General features: G+C 38.7%; 1 long non-coding RNA gene across 2 annotated transcripts in view; it reads right to left on the bottom strand.

Annotated features, from left to right (window-relative positions):
- LOC122191859 overlaps window positions 1–18513 on the bottom strand; it is a 257589-nt gene that overhangs the window by 82565 nt on the left and 156511 nt on the right. The window contains exons 1-8 of one of the 2 annotated variants that reach the window (XR_006182477.1): window positions 14883–15056; window positions 11214–11515; window positions 10857–10959; window positions 7859–7985; window positions 6671–6794; window positions 5740–5912; window positions 5178–5273; window positions 2173–2296 (exon numbers count right to left, since the gene is read on the bottom strand). This is a non-coding gene — a long non-coding RNA (uncharacterized LOC122191859). Of the gene's footprint in view, window positions 1–2172; window positions 2297–5177; window positions 5274–5739; window positions 5913–6670; window positions 6795–7858; window positions 7986–10856; window positions 10960–11213; window positions 11516–14882; window positions 15057–18513 lie in introns of those variants that run through there. The other variant, XR_006182476.1, reaches the window with a different exon arrangement.

Here is an 18513-nt window from a genome sequence, read left to right as displayed (position 1 = left end):
CATCAACAAGTGCACAGAGACTATGGACAAACTTTAGAATTGTCTGGTTGAGTTTTTGATATTCAAAATTTGACATTCAAAATAATTTTCACCAAAATGTTTTTCTGACAAGAAAAGTATCAACAGAACCTAAAAATTAACGGTGGAAAACGCCTATTTCAAGTTCCTTGTAAGAAAACACATACAGGAATTGACAAATTCTGTGCAGCTTTAGCTCTGAGGTAATTATGGCACGGTTTTGCTTTAATCACTTATCTCAGGGCAGCCCATCAGATTAATGAGGGGAAAAAAAATAGTATTAAAACTTAGTGAGTTACTGGAATTTTCTGGAACTGGAACTATACAGATGGTCTGCAACATATTTGTATAGGAGATGCCCGAGTGTTGATGGGTTTCCAACTATTATAGTAGCATAGCAAGAAGGCAGATACTGGGCAGTGAGCACTGAGCAACTGTTGTCACTGAGCCTTCCCTTCTTGGCTGCTTCCCCACTCGCCCAACGAGCAGTTTTGGTCTCCCAGAGCAGAAACAAAGGTTGCTTTGGAGAAGCTGGGAAGCCTAAGAACACCATGTAGATTTAGGGCTGGATAGGAGGTATTGTCTGGAGGCCATGCCCATTACTCATCCGCTGGCAACGGGCTCTCTTCCTTTTGTCTGGAAAGACGGTAAACTTTCAATGCCATCTGAAAACAGAAGGCCTTTCACGAACTGCAAGAACTCTGCCATCTCAATCATGTGAAAATATTGTAAACACTTTCCCAGCCCCCATTCAGCTGTCTGAAAAGCAGAGCTAGAAAATACAAAACAAAATAGGAAGGAAAGAAAAGGGTGTGCGCTGCACACTTCATTTCAATTTCTGTATTTACTCTTGGTAGGAATTTTACATGGAATCTTCATTTTTTTTCCCCTTAGCATTAGTGAACAGGGTTCAATATCTATGATGAGGAAAAGGCAGTTAAAAGCCCGCTCTATGTTTTATTTAGAGGGAAAAAAAAATCCATTACCCAACAGTTTCTCTCCAGCGGAGCTCTCATATTTCCTTATAGCCCCTGCAAAAGCAGATTTCCAACATTCTGTGGGACTTGAGTTTCTCCTTCAATGCTTGGGTTGACCCACCCCAATGAACTTTTCCCAGGAGGGCCTTCCCTCCATACTTTAAAACAACAGTAGTGCTGTATTACTGCCATATCTTAACATATATAATTTCAGCTCCAGGATCAGAGTAGGAAGTGTTTCAGAAATAAAAAGATATTCAAATAACGAGTGTGTGCATGCATACGTGCTTACATGTCTATCAAACATAGAACATATCAAATATACTTTTGCATAGTTTTCACAAAATTTTAAACTACCTCCCTGATTGCACTTTCTAGATAGGCTGTGCTGGTGTGATATCCCATTCAGTGCGTGGTGTGATCATGTAAATGTAACACAGTTCCTTGCTGAAAGAGATAAACTCATGCTACTGAAGTCAGTGACTACCTAAAGTTTCATCCCACAGTAATGCATTAGAGCCTGGTTTCTACACTATTTCAAGTATAAGGCTTTGATTGATTCTAATCAATTTAATACTGGAGAACAGCACAGAAAAATAACTAGGCAGATAGTAAATAGGAAATATGCTTTGTTTTCTTCTGTAGAAGTCCCGCTCCCGAACAAGATCTCTGGCCAGGCTGGTTGATGACCCAACCCTCAAAACAGAGCAGAATCAGGTACTGCAGGTGAACCTGGATACGTCTGTTGACTAGTTTTGCTATATAAACAAATCACAAATGTGAGAATGCAGACCAAATGAAGCATAAACCTGTATACATTCAAGAGCATTCAGTGCTCTGTTCCCCACCAGGGTCAACCCATCTCGCCTAGCCATGTCCAACCCATTGTCTGGAGGCTGCATTAGGCCTTGGACAGCTAGTAATGTATCCCCACAAGATTGTAAACTTTTAACAAGATTATGTGATTTTTAGTGATATTTCTCAGGAGGCAGTTTCTCTTCACCATTTCTCAGTACACCTATTATACATCAGAATGACTTATTTAAGATTTTTAGAGGTCCAGCACTTGAATTCCATACCCCTCAAAAAAGAATGTATATTGCCTGAAAAGTCACACTTTCTATATATATGGTGAGAATACATAATCATAGGTTAAAGAATGAGGAAAGGTATTTACCAGTAACTGAAGCAGAGGCTGATAAGCTGAATGATGCTTTAAATTCACAAATTCGTTCCTCGAGGTTGCTTGCACATGCTTTCTCAATATTTCCCTCCTATCCTCTCCATTTTATAAAAAGAAGCTGTAATAAATTAGAATTTTATGAGTCTCCAAATAAAAACCTTCACTAAAATTGAAAACAAAACATGGTCGTAGAAGCATATGGAAAGCTTATGAGAGGAGGCAATAAAAAACCTGTCCCACTCTTTCTTGTTTTTTACAGACCAAAAATTACAAGAGACAGATGAAGAAGTTTGCTGTACAATAGAGTACAGGCCCATCTCCCAGAAAAGAGACATTGTATTTTCCTTAATCATTCCTCTAATACAAGTTAGCCTAAGAATAACTAGTCTTAAGATCCATCTTCTGACTTTCTTCCTAAAAATATTTTGAAGTTACATATGGAAATGAGATACCTTTCTACTTTGATCCTTAGCTTAAGGGTAACCAAGCAGAAATGGCTTCCTGGTCCTTCATAGAATTTTCTTTGGAATTGAACACCGGGCCCTCTGAATTTTGTTACTAGCTTTTTAAGAGTTTTATGGGATAAAAGCAGGGGTTTTTATTTTACTTATTTAATTATTTATTTCACCTTAGTTCCAAGCCTCAAAATGATTAATTCTAGTCACTGTGTACACAGTTTTATTTCAATCATTTTTTTTCCATCATTTCTGCCATCATTACCATTCCCTTCTTCCAGGATAGTGTGGGTACAGGATTTTGTTCAGCTAAGTGATGGAGCAGCTATTAAGGATTCTTTTCCTTTGTTTTTAAATACAGTACTCCACATTCCAGACATTTCTACCAGACACGGTGGTTTGGAACTGAAGACCACTGTAAGCAATGAATTTGGGGTCTGGATCTAAGCTATTGCAAAATACTTAGAGAACTTTTCAGATTGTCCATCTCTAAGTTGGCCTAAATTTGAGGGTTAAGCAAAGAGGATATTTGCGTAACATCTTAGATAAGTAGTGAGAATTCTTTTGTATATTTTGTTCTATGGGAATAATTACAGATTCCATGTTCAGTGCTTAAGTAAAATCTATAAAATGCTGATTTCCACTTATAGAGGACAGAAGTGATAGCAACCATACACAGACAGCACTCTATTGGCTTAAAAGTATATTGATTTGACATTTCTGGTAAACTGATCAATTGTGAAATGGTTAATGGTGGCAAATATTAAGTTACCCTTGTTTCTGATACCCAGTTAAAGATGTGTTCAAAATATGAGCAATAGCTGGCAAGGATTGGCCATCATGCCCTATCGTTCAGCTGTTAAACACAAATGAATTCTGAAGAAATGAAGGTAAAGACATTCCACACCAGAGTGGGGGAAGTGTATTTACAGAATAGACATGCTTATGGTCTGGGGAGGTAGCATTCATACAAAGAAATTGCTATAAAGGCTTTGTGTCCAACAAATTCACTCAGGCTTTGAAGCAAGAACATCTATATATAGCACATGAAGAATATCTGAAGTGATCTGGGCTTTTGCATCTTTCTTTAGATATAATCTTGCTGAAACTCAGGACTCTTCCCTAAGTGACCTATGACTTAATCAAACATCGGTGAAATGTCATCCTCTCTAACACAAAAAACCCAAAACAACAACAACAAAATCAATATCGTGCCATACAATTCACTAAGAGACCTCAGTGGCATGCTGTTTTGTGGTAGCTGAGAAGAATGAATACTATCCAGTCTTCTGTCATTATAGAGAATAATAAAGAGAAAAAAAAGTTATTTTGACATTGAACAGGATTCCGTCTGACTTCTATTTCATTAGAGTTTTGAACGTCCCCTGATTTTCTGTCTTTTCCTTTTTTGGCTCCAACACATTTTCTGTACAGTTCCAGTGAATTATTTCAACAGATTCTCTTTGGATATCTACAGAAATGGGGCTACTTCACAGTTTTCATCCGTTTCCAGATATTGAATGTTCATAATGTATTCAAATAAATCAAAGATAGGCCATCTGAAAAACTCAGTTATTGAACAAACGTGAACTCTTCACATCTCTCAAAAGCTATAAAAGATTAACTTTAGCAGTTTATCAGGTTAATATTATTTACAAGTTAAATTCTGTTTGATGTTATGGATTTGGAAGTAATGAAAAAAGACATATTTTCATTTCATTCTACAGCTACTGCAGTCTATATTCTGACTTTCTCAATTCTGGAATCCATTAATAATGGATATTTTTTCCACTGTAATTATTTTGTAACACAGCATACTCATACATAAGTACTGTCACAAAGAGGAATGCTACAAGGAAAGTCAAATCGCTCTAAGGATCTCTTAAGGTCTTGTGGATCACAATCCCAAACAAATATCCTTATGAAGAATGGCGCCTAACCAGACTTCATACCTTTCTATGGTATTTTCTATGGTGGTATTAACTATCAACAAGCCTCCTTCTGAGACAAAAGGCTCTCCCAACTAGCGCATAAGGGAGTAGCATCTAGTGAGAACTCCTCCCCAAGGGAGGTGGGCTAGACGTGTAGCTTTGTGGAATATCCCACAATTCCTCATGGCAAATCCTGCCTTTTTATGCAATTTATTTTGCCTGCTGCCCTAAACATCCATATTTCCCCCACCCCTCTGTATGGGAGATGTAAGACAAGTCTAAACACAGCTGTCAAGTTCTAAAATCAGCATCAAAGCTCAGTAAAAGCAAGAGAGAAAAACAGTATGCTTTGTTAAACAATACTGCTTCAGATCTTAAAGGGTTATACAATGAAAGTAATACCCCCTTTGAGTTCTGTATATGGCACGCATTACCTAACATCCTTAGTCAGAACCCCACTGTTTATGAGGTGATGAGAAAAGAATACAGCTCCCTCTTGTCAGTAGGATATCTCTACTGCCCTGCAGGAAATTTTTTCCTTATATTTCAGATGTATTGAATCTTCTGGACATTAGAAAAGCAAAACATGCACTGTGCCCTCAGGAGCCATCACCTTTCTTGGTCAGTTCATAGGTTCGCTAAGGTCACGGAGAACACTCTTTTACATCATAAGTGGTACCTTCAGGCTGTTTTACTCCTCCACAGGAATCTGAAAGGATTTAAACAGATTTATCAAAACAGAAATGGCAACATTTCTTTTTGGAAACATGAGGATTTCTAAACATTTCTTATTTCTTTCCCCGTTGACACTGATTCCCAATTGCTGAGCGATGTGAAGAAGTTTAAAAGTTACTTCTCAGGAAGAAAATCTGCCTGCTAAGTCACTCCTCCTTCCTCTTAAACACTTCTGCTTTACTATTGGTATTAGTGCAGCCACTCTGTATGTAGGTAATATTAAATAAAGGTATATTTATATGTTTATGTTTTTTTTTTTTTTATGCAACTATTTTGTTTTATAAATATTAATTTTTAAGGATAATGTGAAACCTTGTGACAATCTAATCAAATTGTCTATATAATATGTCACAAAATACACTTTTTCTGGTGGGATCTTGACCCCAAATTGCATCTTTAAGTTGCAGTAATGTTGCAGAGAGGAAAAACAAAGCAAAAACCTTTCGCTTGAAAAACGTGCGTTCTGTCAGTAGAGCAGTCAGGCAAAGTGAAGACGTCAGAGACCTCTCCTTACACATTCTGCAGGATCCTGGCTCTCTCCAGGGCCTTCCCAAGGCTCTTCTAGGGAGGATCACTGTGGATTTAGTCTTCTTGGACTAAATGTTGGCATTCTCTTGGCACAGAAATAATAGGTTAAGAAAGAAAAAGAAAGTTATGGTAAATGGTACAACAAAATTTTTATTTATTTTTAAGTCTTAACAGCCAGGTGAGTTATTCCACTTTCAGCCCTAAAAGGTCTCTGAGTGGGAAAATCAACATCAAGCTCATCATTTGCTGGTGTGCAGCAGGGCAAATGATGCCAGAAATGCATTTGGTAATGATGTTGTTGAGCTGGGTGAGGATCTACTCCTCTATCACAGCCATGTATAAAACACTTTCTGCTGCCACTCCATTTCAGCTGACACTTTACTTTTTACTAGATAATAGGGTGTGTTGTACTCCATACTGCAAGTGTGAGCAAGGAATGGGAAATACTATAAACACTGAGCTAATGTTATGGTATATTCCTAAGAAAGGGGAATGGTTTTGCAAGGATCACAGCATGCAGTCCTCACTTCAGATTATAAAAGAAAAACACCTTAAGAAGGGAAGAGAAACAAACTTAAGACTGGATAACAATTTTTCTCCTGTAGTGAGGTACAGCTGAAGGGGCATAAATTCTGCTCCTCCTGCTAAATTACGCACCAAAAAGCAAAGGCAGTAATCTAACAGCCATAGACTGTCATGTAGCAACAAAGAGATGGAGACCACCACCTGTCATTTTACCATAGCATAGCTCTTGCTGTTTTTCCTCAGATATACATAAAACCTTCAAGGTCAGGGATCAGCTAAATCATCAACTGGACATGGGGACAAGGAATGGAGACACACCTGAGTTACTCAGCAAGTAAAGGCAGCTTCATGATTCTCCATTGTGAGAATGGCAAGAAAGAAAGGCATTTTAGTCTTTAATCAGGAAGATTGGTATCTTAGCTGGTCTGCAGTAATTCAAGTCCTGGACAAAGAAAAGAAAATAAAAATCACTTATTAGGAAAAAAAAAATGACTACTGTGTGGCACCATAGTTTCATGTCTACACTAAATGAGAACCCCAGGCCACCAGCCAAATAAACATAGGATACAAGTATTCCAGAAATATGCACTCTTTTCTCAAAGTGAGCTCTTCTACTTTCCTTTTTATTGTGAAACTCATTCCCCTCACCAGAGCGGGGCTGTGTGACCATGAGTTCCCTGGGACAGTTTCCCTATTCATGACACCATACCACGAGTAGCTTATCTTTGTAAAATGCCTGGAGGTCTATGGAGAGAAAAAAAAGAAAACACCCATTCCACCCTTACCACCTCATGCTAATGCTTGGCTAAGCTTGCAGTTCTCAGCCTAGCTTTTGCTGTCATTCACTGTTTGAGCCCAAGCAAATTCCAATCCACTCCTTTTCCTGAGGCTCCCATTTATTTAAACAGGTGGGACCAGAACTGCTGCACTTCCCAAAGTGCTGCTGCAGCTGAACCAGCTTATATAGTAATTCTACAGGTATCAATTAAGAACAGGCAGAAGTGGTAAGGGCAGTGCAGCAGCAGCCATTTCTGGAGCTTTGTTGCTGGCAAAGTGAAAAGGAGTTTTTAGCTATTCTGTAACTTTCTCCGCTTAAAAGACCCTCCAGCCAAAAGACCATTAGCTGGAATTGTTGCATAAACTTAATAACAATCTTTTTTTCATTTAAGGCTGTCCCACCATTCTATTATCTGTCATTAATTTTCCATATGTTCCCCTCACCGCCGCTCCTAGGCTGGGTTCAGTTTACAGAGTTGGATCAGATTTCTTTACAAGCCAGGACATTTGCTGGCTTGCTTACTAGCTTGAGGCCAGTTATGTTTGAGTGAGGCCCAAGCAAAACAAGTGAGATTTGGTGACTTTCCAGAGAGTAGGCACCAAACTGACAAGATCTGAGGTTGTTGTTTTTTAAAAGTTGAAAATTTTTAAAGTAATAGCTTTTCCATTAATTCAGACAATCTCATTTAAAAAAAAAAAAAAAAAAAAAAGCTGCTGGCTAGTACTTACTTAAACATTGCAGCATCTCTCTGCTTCCTATAAAGCACAACTTCTGGTTCTGTTTTCTTTGCACTTATAGTAAAGCTACAGTTTCTTCGTTATATGTATTTTTAATCACAGATGGGAAAATGCAACCCTACCGTGGGAGAAAACAAACTGATGAAAACAAGATCAGCAAACCATTTTTCCCCAACATTCATGCTAGATAACAAAGTCTAGTGTTTGTAATTCTTTCTCTAAAAAGCATTCAGACTTCATGTAAAACCCTCCTCTAATTCAATCCTGACTTCTAGAAACACTTCTTACGCTGTCACGTTGAATCAAGAAAAATAATTTAGTGTCCTTCCGTCCAAGCCTTTACGCCTAATTGTCACTGATCTTCTAACTATATCCAGTGTTATTCTACTCCTTTGTTCTCCCTGTTTTTACTTTTATTATTGTATATCTGAATTATATTCTAAATGCTTTTGGATAAGGACTACTGGAAATTGCCAAGAATATCTGTGGGCCTTGGAAATGCTAAAGTGGAATTTCAAATGCAATTTGAGACTGAAGGACCTCCAGGCCTTTGACAGTCTCTCACTGCATACTCCCCATATTCACAGAAAGGAAGGTAGCAGAACCAGGGTACAGACCAAAGTTGGATATTGCATTTCAGGCTGAGTCAAATACAGAGGAGCACACGAATATCCAGTAGTTTGAAAATATCTTGAATAAGAAGAGATTCTCACAAAACATTACATCTTGTTAGGGACGGACAGGAAGAATGGCAGGAGAATACCCTGACACTTTGAAACTTGTAGGATTTTTTTTTTATTAGAATCAATGTGATAACAGAACACAACAGAATTGTTCAGCTGGAAGGAATCTTCATAGATAATCTAGTTCAGTGGCACTAGTGTGTGAATTTAGCTGTTCCAAAGGTATTCCTCTGGTTTTGCTCCATGCATTTAAGTACTGTGTTATAGATGTTGTAACAGACAGCATGTAAAAAGTTATGCAAATGCTAAAAGACAAATATCATGTCATCTACATTCTTAATATTAGTAGTACTTATCAAGGCAAGAAAGAACAAGGCATGGCAGTGCTAAGCATTTACAGATAAATATTCTGGTCTGGACACAAGCAGGATTTTGGTCCCACAGTGCCAAAAAAATTGCTGCTCCTGACTCCTAGGTGTGTGCCTGGCTGGTGGGATCCAGAGCTTGGGCACTGAAGAATGCAAACATCCCCAGACAGCAGCTACACAAATTAACCATTAGGAAATGCTGAGGAAATTGGAATTATCTTAAGCCTCTATGGAATTTTGTTGCCTAGTCAAGGATCTCCACCCTCCTCCACAAAAACAGAGAAAGAAGTTGCTGCTGCTGCTGGCGGCTTTGTGCAATAGGACTACAGCTGGGGTGCTCCCTCCCACTGCAGGAGCTCTGGGCTCCATTCCTTCTAGGTGTGAAGGAATCTGTATAACCCACATCTGTGCTAAGAACTGCCAGGCTATAGGTTATCCTGATCTGGGAAGTTTCCACTTTTTCCTTCTAAGGCTGTTTCTTTTGGCATGTTTAGGAAACGAACCGAAGGAAATAAACCTAATCTAAACCAAATATCCTAGTGACTCCATATTTTTTTCCCTTTCACATCTATTCTTTTTGAAAGGGACAATTTATTGCCTATCTGAGGTTATTTACAAGGTAATAGAAACCACTTAAATACTGCACCATTGCCATGTCCCAAATTGTACATGCTTACTTGCAAAACAAATTAGAGTTGGATAAAGAAAGGGTTAAACAAATAGTTGAAGACAGAAGAATGATCACAGTCAACTCAGGGCCATGTAAGGGTTCTGCAGAACAGAGAAGTTTATACCACAAAACCATAGGGACGTTTTTTTCTTATGCTTTTTTTAAGGTTTATGACATGGATGAGAAGTGAAGGAGGCAGGAAGAGGGAGACCAATAGGGAAGAACTCAGAAAGACTCAGTGACAAAAGGAAATAGATCAGGTTGGAAAAGGCAGATTTGCAAGTCATTAGCAAAAATATAGTTGTTCTGTTATTATACTCTCAGTAGGCTGGGCAGAGAGCATAGAAGGGGAAGAGGAGAACCACACACAGAGCTCACCAAGAGCCCTGCAGAGATCAGAACTACGAGGGAACCACCAACTATCCACCAACAGCCACTAAAAGTGGAGCTGAATGAGAAAACAGAAAATTAAAAGAGAAAGTTGGGAAAGAACAGTCACAAAAGCAAAGAAAGGGTGAGATTTCAATGAGTCAATGGGGTAAACAGCATTAAAAGTAAGAGATAGGTAAAGAAAGATGAGGTTGCAGAACAGACCTATGTCTGGATCAGGAAAATCCCAGTGGGGAGTTAACTGCACACTATGGGTTTCTGTGCTTAGACACAAAAAGCTTTACAAACCAGACTGTTGGCAAAACTTAATGAGTGCCACGCTGGAATAATTAAAATAAAAGCTGTTCACTGAAGTTATTTTTGGTGGGCATGTTTGGATCAGAGAGCAGAGTTGTTGAGCACAGTCTAATACATGCCAAAAATCCTATTATGTGCCTGCCACTGCACCCTGCCATACTTGGAAATATCTTCAAAAACTGTGGTGGAGAATCATTATTGGCTTCACACGTGAAGGACAAACTAGAGTTACGTTTTAGTTGGAGGCTGTAGTGTTCCTCGTGAGCTATTTCTCCAGGAGGCGGGAGCCATGTTGCCTGGGCAAGGGAGATGTTTGCTCTCTGACAAACCTCAGAGTGGTCAGGAGACCGGTCTAAATTCAGTATTCCTAAGGGAAATTCCATACTTGAGAAATATCAGGAACAGCAGCTTCATTTCATATTTTCCAGAGGAAGCAGGGTGCATAAGTCAACAACAGGTTATAACACATGGTTACTTCCTAACTGATGAAATGGGGTGCTCATACCAAATCTACTCTCATAACTGACATGGGCTGGCATAGCAGATAATGAAGCATCAAGATCCATTAGAAAAAATATCACCTCTCAAGAGCACACCATTTTTGTTTTCTTGTAGTGGAGTTCCTCAAAGGATCTTGCAGAGAATCATGATGGTTTTCTGAATATCTTCACCACTGTTTTTTCCCTAAAAAGCATGGTATAAAAGCTGCTGTAAATGTGAAAATGTGAGACAAATAGAATACCAATAAATAAATAAATAAATAAATCCCAAACAAGTGTGAACCAGAAATTTCAGAGGATTCGTCATTGCCTGTATGAAAAATTGGTTGATATTTAACTGAATTCAAACTTGTGGAAACCTAGACACTAGGCATATGGCTTGAAATGGCTGAAATAACCCTAAAGCATTGCAATAGACAACTACCCCTATTAACCTACCAGGGATCAGCTTCTTAGGAACAGAAAAGTAGAGCATATATCCAATTCTTTGACAGTTCTCCTGGTATGACCATTCTCACACTATATGTTTCTTCTCCTCTACAGTAGATATATGCCAGCAGCCTTTCCTCAAAAATGTCTTCTTCCTTCGGCACAGCAGAGCTGATGACTCATTGCAGGGCAAATTGCCTTCCTTTTCTCCGAAGGTTATTTTTCCCTCAACACTGCACAATGTAGGTTGACTCTATTTGCTGTTATGCAAATACAATCTCCAGACAATAGCTTTCCAAATCAGGCTTTTACTGAGAAAGAAAAGAAAACAATCTAAGAAAGTCTTTAAAAAAGAAAAAGCTTAAATAATATATTCAGTCTTTTTCCTTTTTAGGGGCGTGGGGAAGCTATAATTTGCCGAATACTTTCTATTTAAGCAGCTTAGATTTGCTTAGAACGTAACTCAGCCATCAAAGTGTTAACTAGCATACATGTGAGAACTGAGACTGGGCTCTTGTGTGCTGTTGTATTTCTGTCATCTGAAAGTTAAACATCGGGTTAGGAAAATCCAAATGGTGGCTTCATCATCAGAATGACAGCAGAAAGAAAAATATTTGCACTTTTTCCCCCTCTAAGTAGAGGGTTGGAAGGGAGCATTTCTCTCAAGACATTCCTTTATCCTTTTGACAGCAAGCACTGCATTGCTGAGACTGTCTCCAGTCACATGTTACTAATGCCCCAGTTCCTTCTGTCTAGAGCCCATGCTGCAAATACTGTTTTTCCCAGAAATCACAGCATTCGTTGGCTTCATTTTGTGGACATCAGACTCCTTGTCCTCTATACCCCTGCAAAAATCCAGGCAACTTCTGTTCAGCAGATCCCAAGAAGCTGAGCAGTGGAACTGCCAGAGCCAGGATTTGTACAGAGCTTGCAGAGTCAAAGTCTTTTTCTAGCTGCACTCATGTACCTCTGTTACAGCCTCCACTGTCACGGATATGGTTTTGTACATCAAAAAAATTAACTTAATTATTTCTTCTTATCCTTTTTATTCAACATCTGTATCTGAGACTTTTGAGGTGAAATAATGACTTCCTGAAAACAACGTGGGTTAAGAAACACTCTTCTGACAATGTTTCTCACTAATTTTTTATATAAAGCCCAATAAAAACAACCAAATTACTTCCTTTCAAATCCTACCTTGAAATCCTCCTTCCTGCAATAACCATTTAAGACATCAATGGCAGCGTGATTAGTGCTGAACTGAGGCTGTGTTGATGGATATCGCTGCCATTTGTACTCCCTTCTTTTCTGTCTCCATCTTCTCACTCTTAGTTTTATGTTTAGACTGCGAGCTCTTTCCCTCAGAGATTGTTTCTATGTTCTCATTTTGGACAGGGGTAGCACTGTAAGCCTCAGTGTTTCCCCGATATAAAGCATCAACAGGGAAGACAGATTTCCCTTGTTTATGAAGTGACATTTTAGCTTTTGTTACTCTCAGATAGGAGGAATGTTGTCTGTACAAGAGAGATGAGACAACAGTCTGAATTTTAATCTACAGTGTTCAAAATCAAGAATAATTTTGAAAGCTTCAGCTTCTTAACTGAAATTTGGGATATCTTTATTAAACTTCTTTTAATGCTTTTAATATAAAGTATGACATGACATAAATACCATTTCCAAATAAATCTTCCCAATTTCTCTCTTCTCAGTTTCTCCTTCCTGAGAAGAGGTATTAATTATAAAATCGTCAGGGGCCCAAATTCTGTTCTCCTTGGCAGGTCTGCAAAACTACAGCAAGTCAAAGTGGAGCTCATGGGAGGAAAAACTGTATTTAACACTTATTCATCCCACGTTCTGTTATATTCTTGCCTCTCTACACAAACTTTTTAAAACAACTTGCTCCAAAAACTTAGCAGTATCTGTTACCCTGTGCATCACTAGCAGCTGAAGACCACGTCAGCTTAAGAATAGCACAGAGCCATGAAGAAACACACATGCTACTCAGGTGCATCCTCTCACTGCCACGGGGCTGTCAGCAGAAGTGATGCAGCAGCTCAGGTATTGGACTTGTCTTATATGATAATGTTTTCAAAGACAGGCTGTCTGCTGCCCTACTTATTTTCATGCTGCAAAAATATGAGTTACTGTGGTAAAAGTTTCCATCAAAAAGTGAGAGATTCCTAAGCTGGGCTTTCGGAGGCTCTCTGTTCTCTCTAGCAGGGCCTGCTGCAGCTGACCTCAGTGCAGTGTGCACAGCATGGCTGCTGGGCTCCCACACTGAAACCAGCCAGCCAGTTTGCACAAGCCTCCTATTCTAAAATATGTGTAATTTATTTGAGCTGATAGAGAGGATAAGAATCAACTGTCTGTTTCCCAGTTAATAAAAAACATACAATGAGGAGAGAGCTCTGCCAGCATATCTTGTTTACCCGAAAATGTTTGGCATTAAATGTGAAATCGGAAATGAACTCATTATCTGATTATTTTCATTTTGAAGAATTAACTGCTTTGGGGGGAAGGCTTGTCCTAAACAGTCCCCTTGTATGGATGACTAATTGCAAATACATATCTGAGAAGAATACAGCGAGCTCTTGTGACTGCCAGGGTAGGATAGAGCTCTATCAATTTGGACAAGAACACTGGGAGTATCCTCCCATGTGATGTATTTCAAAACAGGAGGAAAAGTGTTCAAGTTAGCAGCATTACGTCCGTATAGATGAGAAGAGTTTCAGGAAAGGCCACATTCTGTCATTTTCATCCAGACAACATGGATAGGAATGCTTAAAAATTATTTGTAGTACATCTGTCTCTTCCTCCTCTACAATATAACTATATAGTAGACTGGATATTTATTACTTTCTAGTTATAAAAGTGTGTTGAAAACAGAATCCCTCAGTGGTATAAATAAGAATACTTAAGGAATACTTAATACTTAAAAATGAAGACAGTTACCATTGGAATCAGATACTCATACAAGGCTAACAAAATTTTAGGAAAACTTCCCACTCCACTGTAGAACCAACCTTAGGCCACTCTGGATTAGGAGAAAACAGGTTAAGACAGCCCGTGGGGCTGCATCTTTTTGCATTCTCTTCTGCAGTTTCTTTGTTCGGCTCTCATCTGCTTGAGCTCAGCTTTCAGTGTTTCTGGTTTTCCCTCTCCATATCTGACTCAACAGCTGCTCCTTCTAGGCTTGCTGAGTGCCTCTTCTGTACTCAAATACTGCTTTCTTTTCATACTGGGAACTAAAGTGAGTTTTGAAAGGGTACCATGGAGCCTTCCACTGTGTATCAGCACTGCACAACTTAAACACATTTGCTCCACTGAATATTTGTCTCTTCCTTTTCTTATCTGACTAAAATATCCCCAGCCTCACATGCCCTGTGAACCTCTTCACAATGTGCATGACATGAACTTCCTTTTAGCTACATCTGATTCATTTTTTTTTCTGTCCAGCCCATCAATACAGAGGCAAAAATACATTCGTGTCAAGGGAAGTGGCAGGCCAAACTTTGGTCTGTCCAACAAGCCAACATCACTTGATAGGCTTCCTACAGCCCACTGACTGTGCGTAATATAGGCAGGGGAAGCCCAAATGCATTCTCTCCATCTCAACCAGTACAGAGAGCAGACATCCAAAGGCCAGCTGAATCACTGCACTTGGTCCTTACTACTCACCTCATGTCTCTGTGTGCTATAGCATAGATGTTCCCGGAGCTGATCTAGTTGGGAACGAGAAATCACCTTGTCAGGCTGAACACTGTTTAGATCTCCAGAATTTTGCAGCTGCTATTTGTGATTCTTCCTCAGTATACATTCTCCATTAGTTAGAGTACATAGGGTGAAGCCAACTCCCCCAACTGTGCAAATATAGGCAGCATTTTAGAACAAAAATGTATCATTGCAGATGTACCTCGTAAAAAAAATATTATGAAAAAAACCCTGCAAACATTACGTTCCCACCAACAAAGATACACATTCCCAGACTAATGCTGATGTGACAATTTCCATGTACTCTGGTTTCTTCCCTTTCACGTAGCAGTGCACACACCAGTGCTCGCCTTTTCTGCAACAGCTGGTCTAAGGCAGTGAAGGGTCACCAGTACTGTTCTGTTTCAGTTCCTGGAGGCTCCCAGCTCTGGCAAATTGCCATGTTTTCTGAGCAAGTCTGTCTTGCCCCAGAAAGAGAAGAAATATTCTGTATTTGAACTGTTAAACCTTCATTTCCTTTCTGACGCTGTCTCAGCATGAGTAGCATTTTTGAGTCTGTTTAGGTGTTTGCTCTTCTTTCTTCAAATCTCTGAAAGATCTTATTTGCACTGAAAGGGACAATTGAGCATGAACTTTGTGAGTTCTTTTGTATGGCAAATGTAAGCTTTTAAGATAAGGTATTTGAGGTTTTCTTTCCATTAAACTATAGAAAGCAATTAACCAGAAAGTGTAAACAGTTAGCAAATGTGAACGCAACGGAATAGTCTGTTTGATTCTCTTTTCATTCCAAATGGAATGGAAAAGAGAGAGTAATAACATTCTCAGAGGAATTTGTCACATGTGTTGTTTGTGCATATCTTTCACATCTTGTTCCTTCACAGCCTGTTAGATCCTGGAGTTGAAGGCACATTCTTCAACTTCCTTCTGTAATCCAGACCAAACCACGGCACCCATATCTGTGTTTTTATCCGAGTGAATAGTAAGGGTTCCACTGGTTTATTATTATTATTGCTACTATGCCTAATATCTTTTCTAGGAAGTTGCAAGTTACATCTGCTCCCCACATTACTAAAATTGTACAGTGGTGCTGGTTTCTGTCACCCTTGATGTTGCTGTTACTGACACCTTTCACCACTTTCAATAGTGCTTTTAGTTTTTCTGATTAAAGAAGGGAAGTCAAAAAAGTGACCATCACCTCATCAACATCACCATCATTGATTAATCAAAGCAGCTTATTGATCAATGTTCAAGTGCAGGGAAGAGAAAACTTGTTCTAGTATTTCCATGGATGCAATGCTACCTGCAGTCATTTTCTACTGTTTCTGCTTTTTAATTATCTTAAATTATTTTGCCTTAACCCAATTTTGGGTTGGGAAAGATACTACTACTGTCACCTACTCCCTTCACCTATGAAGAACATGAAGCCCAAGAACCAGCACAGCTTCTGACAGAATCAACTAAAGATCCCTGTTGAATTTCAATCCTCAGCAAGCCAGTTCATTATTTCTAACACACAGTACTGAGTCACATTTGTATATGCAGCACAAAATGATTTCTTACCCTTGACTAGCCCTGTGCTAGTTTGTGTGTTTGTCTGTCTGCAGGGAAAAAGGAGAGGAAGGATATCTATTGTCAGTCACCTCTGTTAAAGACTTGCATAGTGTTATTAGCTTTGCATTTTTGTGAGCTTTAGTCTTGAATATTGCATTTTGTTCTCCTGATAAAAATATTCTCAAGAATATTGTTCATTAGGACATGGAATACTGAGTGATCCGATTCCAAATATGCTTGGGTACAGGAGATACTTTCTTGTATCTTTGGGATAGGGAGAAGTGTATGAATCAACTTTTCCATCAGTAGACTTTCCCACATCTTCTGGAACCACTCAGTAACATGGGTACATGGGTTGATTTCCACACTGCTGCTATTGTTGTTCAGGCTTTCTGTGATTCTGTATCCGTAACTGAATGCCAAATGCACAGAGAAGGCTGGGATGATACTGAATCAAAGATGAAGCATATACACTATCTCTCATAGTCTTCTTTTTTTCTGCTGAAATACTGAAATTGAAAAAAGATTTGTTCCCCATTATGTTGCATACTGAAGGGTGCCTTTAACCTTTTTCCACATAGAGCATTATTTTGTCTGTGTTAATCAGCTTCTTAGGGAATCAGGTTTATTCAAAATATAAGGCAGAGACTTCTGTGAGAAACAAAAACATTGTGTCTCAGAGAAGTATCAAATAAACAATTCCCATTTGTCCTCAAGTTAATTTGGAAGATGAGGATATGTAGCAGAGAACATGTCAAATTCTAATGTAGGCCCTTGGGAAAGTTATGTTACATTAACCCAACTCCATCTGCAGTTGGGAACTTGAGAGCAGAAGCAGAAATGGTCAACTAGCTTCCAGCTGAGTAAGCACACATTTAATTCAACAGCTTGTTTTAATAAAGCATTGTTCTATGCTGTATTAAGGGCCTATACATAGTAAGCAGCAAAAAAAAAAAAAAAAAAAAAAAAAAAAAAAAAAGCTGATAAAGACTTACTGTCAGAATTGAAAATCTGTATGTCTTATGCTGAAGCATCACAAATGAAGCAAAATACCAAGAGAGACTAAGAGTCTGGATATTCTACCTCTTAACCCATGTCTGAGGATAGAACTAAAATAGTAAATTAATCGAATTTATACTGATGATTAGATGTGAGGTTAAGGGCATATGAAACAGATGCAATTATATGGATATATTAAGATAAGTACTGTTATTTTGTGACACTTCAGTGTGCCCTGTGCTTTTCAGGGCAGGTAAAGGGCATGTACCTTCTTCTCAAAAGAAGTTATAATCCATATTTGCACATGATTAAATAACTACATGGGGATGAGGAAAAAAAACATAGAGATAACAGGAATACGTGTAAATGTTAACTCAGAGAAATGCATGTACACAGAGTAAATGAATAACTTCTGTCTTTCATAAGAGATGTAAATGAAGGTCTAAAAAAAAATATTTAAAAAGTCTTTTGGATATACCCATGTGCAAGGAAGGTTGCAACAATATGAGATGTGGCATTGCTGTTAAGTCAAGAATGCTTCTGAAGACATGCAATGGTTATTCTCATCAGCCTTGATGAGATGAACTTTATCGTAAGTGTATAATGTTAGCAGTCCTATCACAGTGGTATATATGTTGCACAGATGAGAGCTGCCATAAGACAAAATTCAATTTGGAGAAAGGCTTCTTAGTGTCAGATCAGACAATAGCAGGTTCCAGCCCCATTAGGTGACTGTGGTGGCCATGAGATGTTAAAACACTGGCACAGACTGTATGTCACATATCCATTTTTACTTTTTACTCATTTTTGCCTTCGGGCTTCCAACACTGACATCCTCAGCCCTTTCTAGTCCTCTGTACTGTCTGAATTTGTAGCTGCAGTAGAGCAATCCACTTGATGTCTTGTTCTCAAGACACATTGTCTCTGTCCACCTATACCGTCCATCTATGTTTAAACAGCAAAGAGTCTTCCCCAGATTTTTGTACATCATTTCAATTTTAAGTCCATCTGCATTTTTTTTTCTCAAGTAAAATATAGAAATGACAGT

Source organism: Lagopus leucura, unplaced genomic scaffold, assembly GCF_019238085.1.
Source record: "Lagopus leucura isolate 7727_CA_CO unplaced genomic scaffold, USGS_WTPT01 Super-Scaffold_73, whole genome shotgun sequence".
In the NCBI taxonomy this organism is placed as follows: Eukaryota; Metazoa; Chordata; class Aves; order Galliformes; family Phasianidae; genus Lagopus; species Lagopus leucura.
The sequence above is the reverse complement of the archived record's forward strand: the minus strand, read 5'-3'. Positions and strand labels throughout refer to the sequence as shown.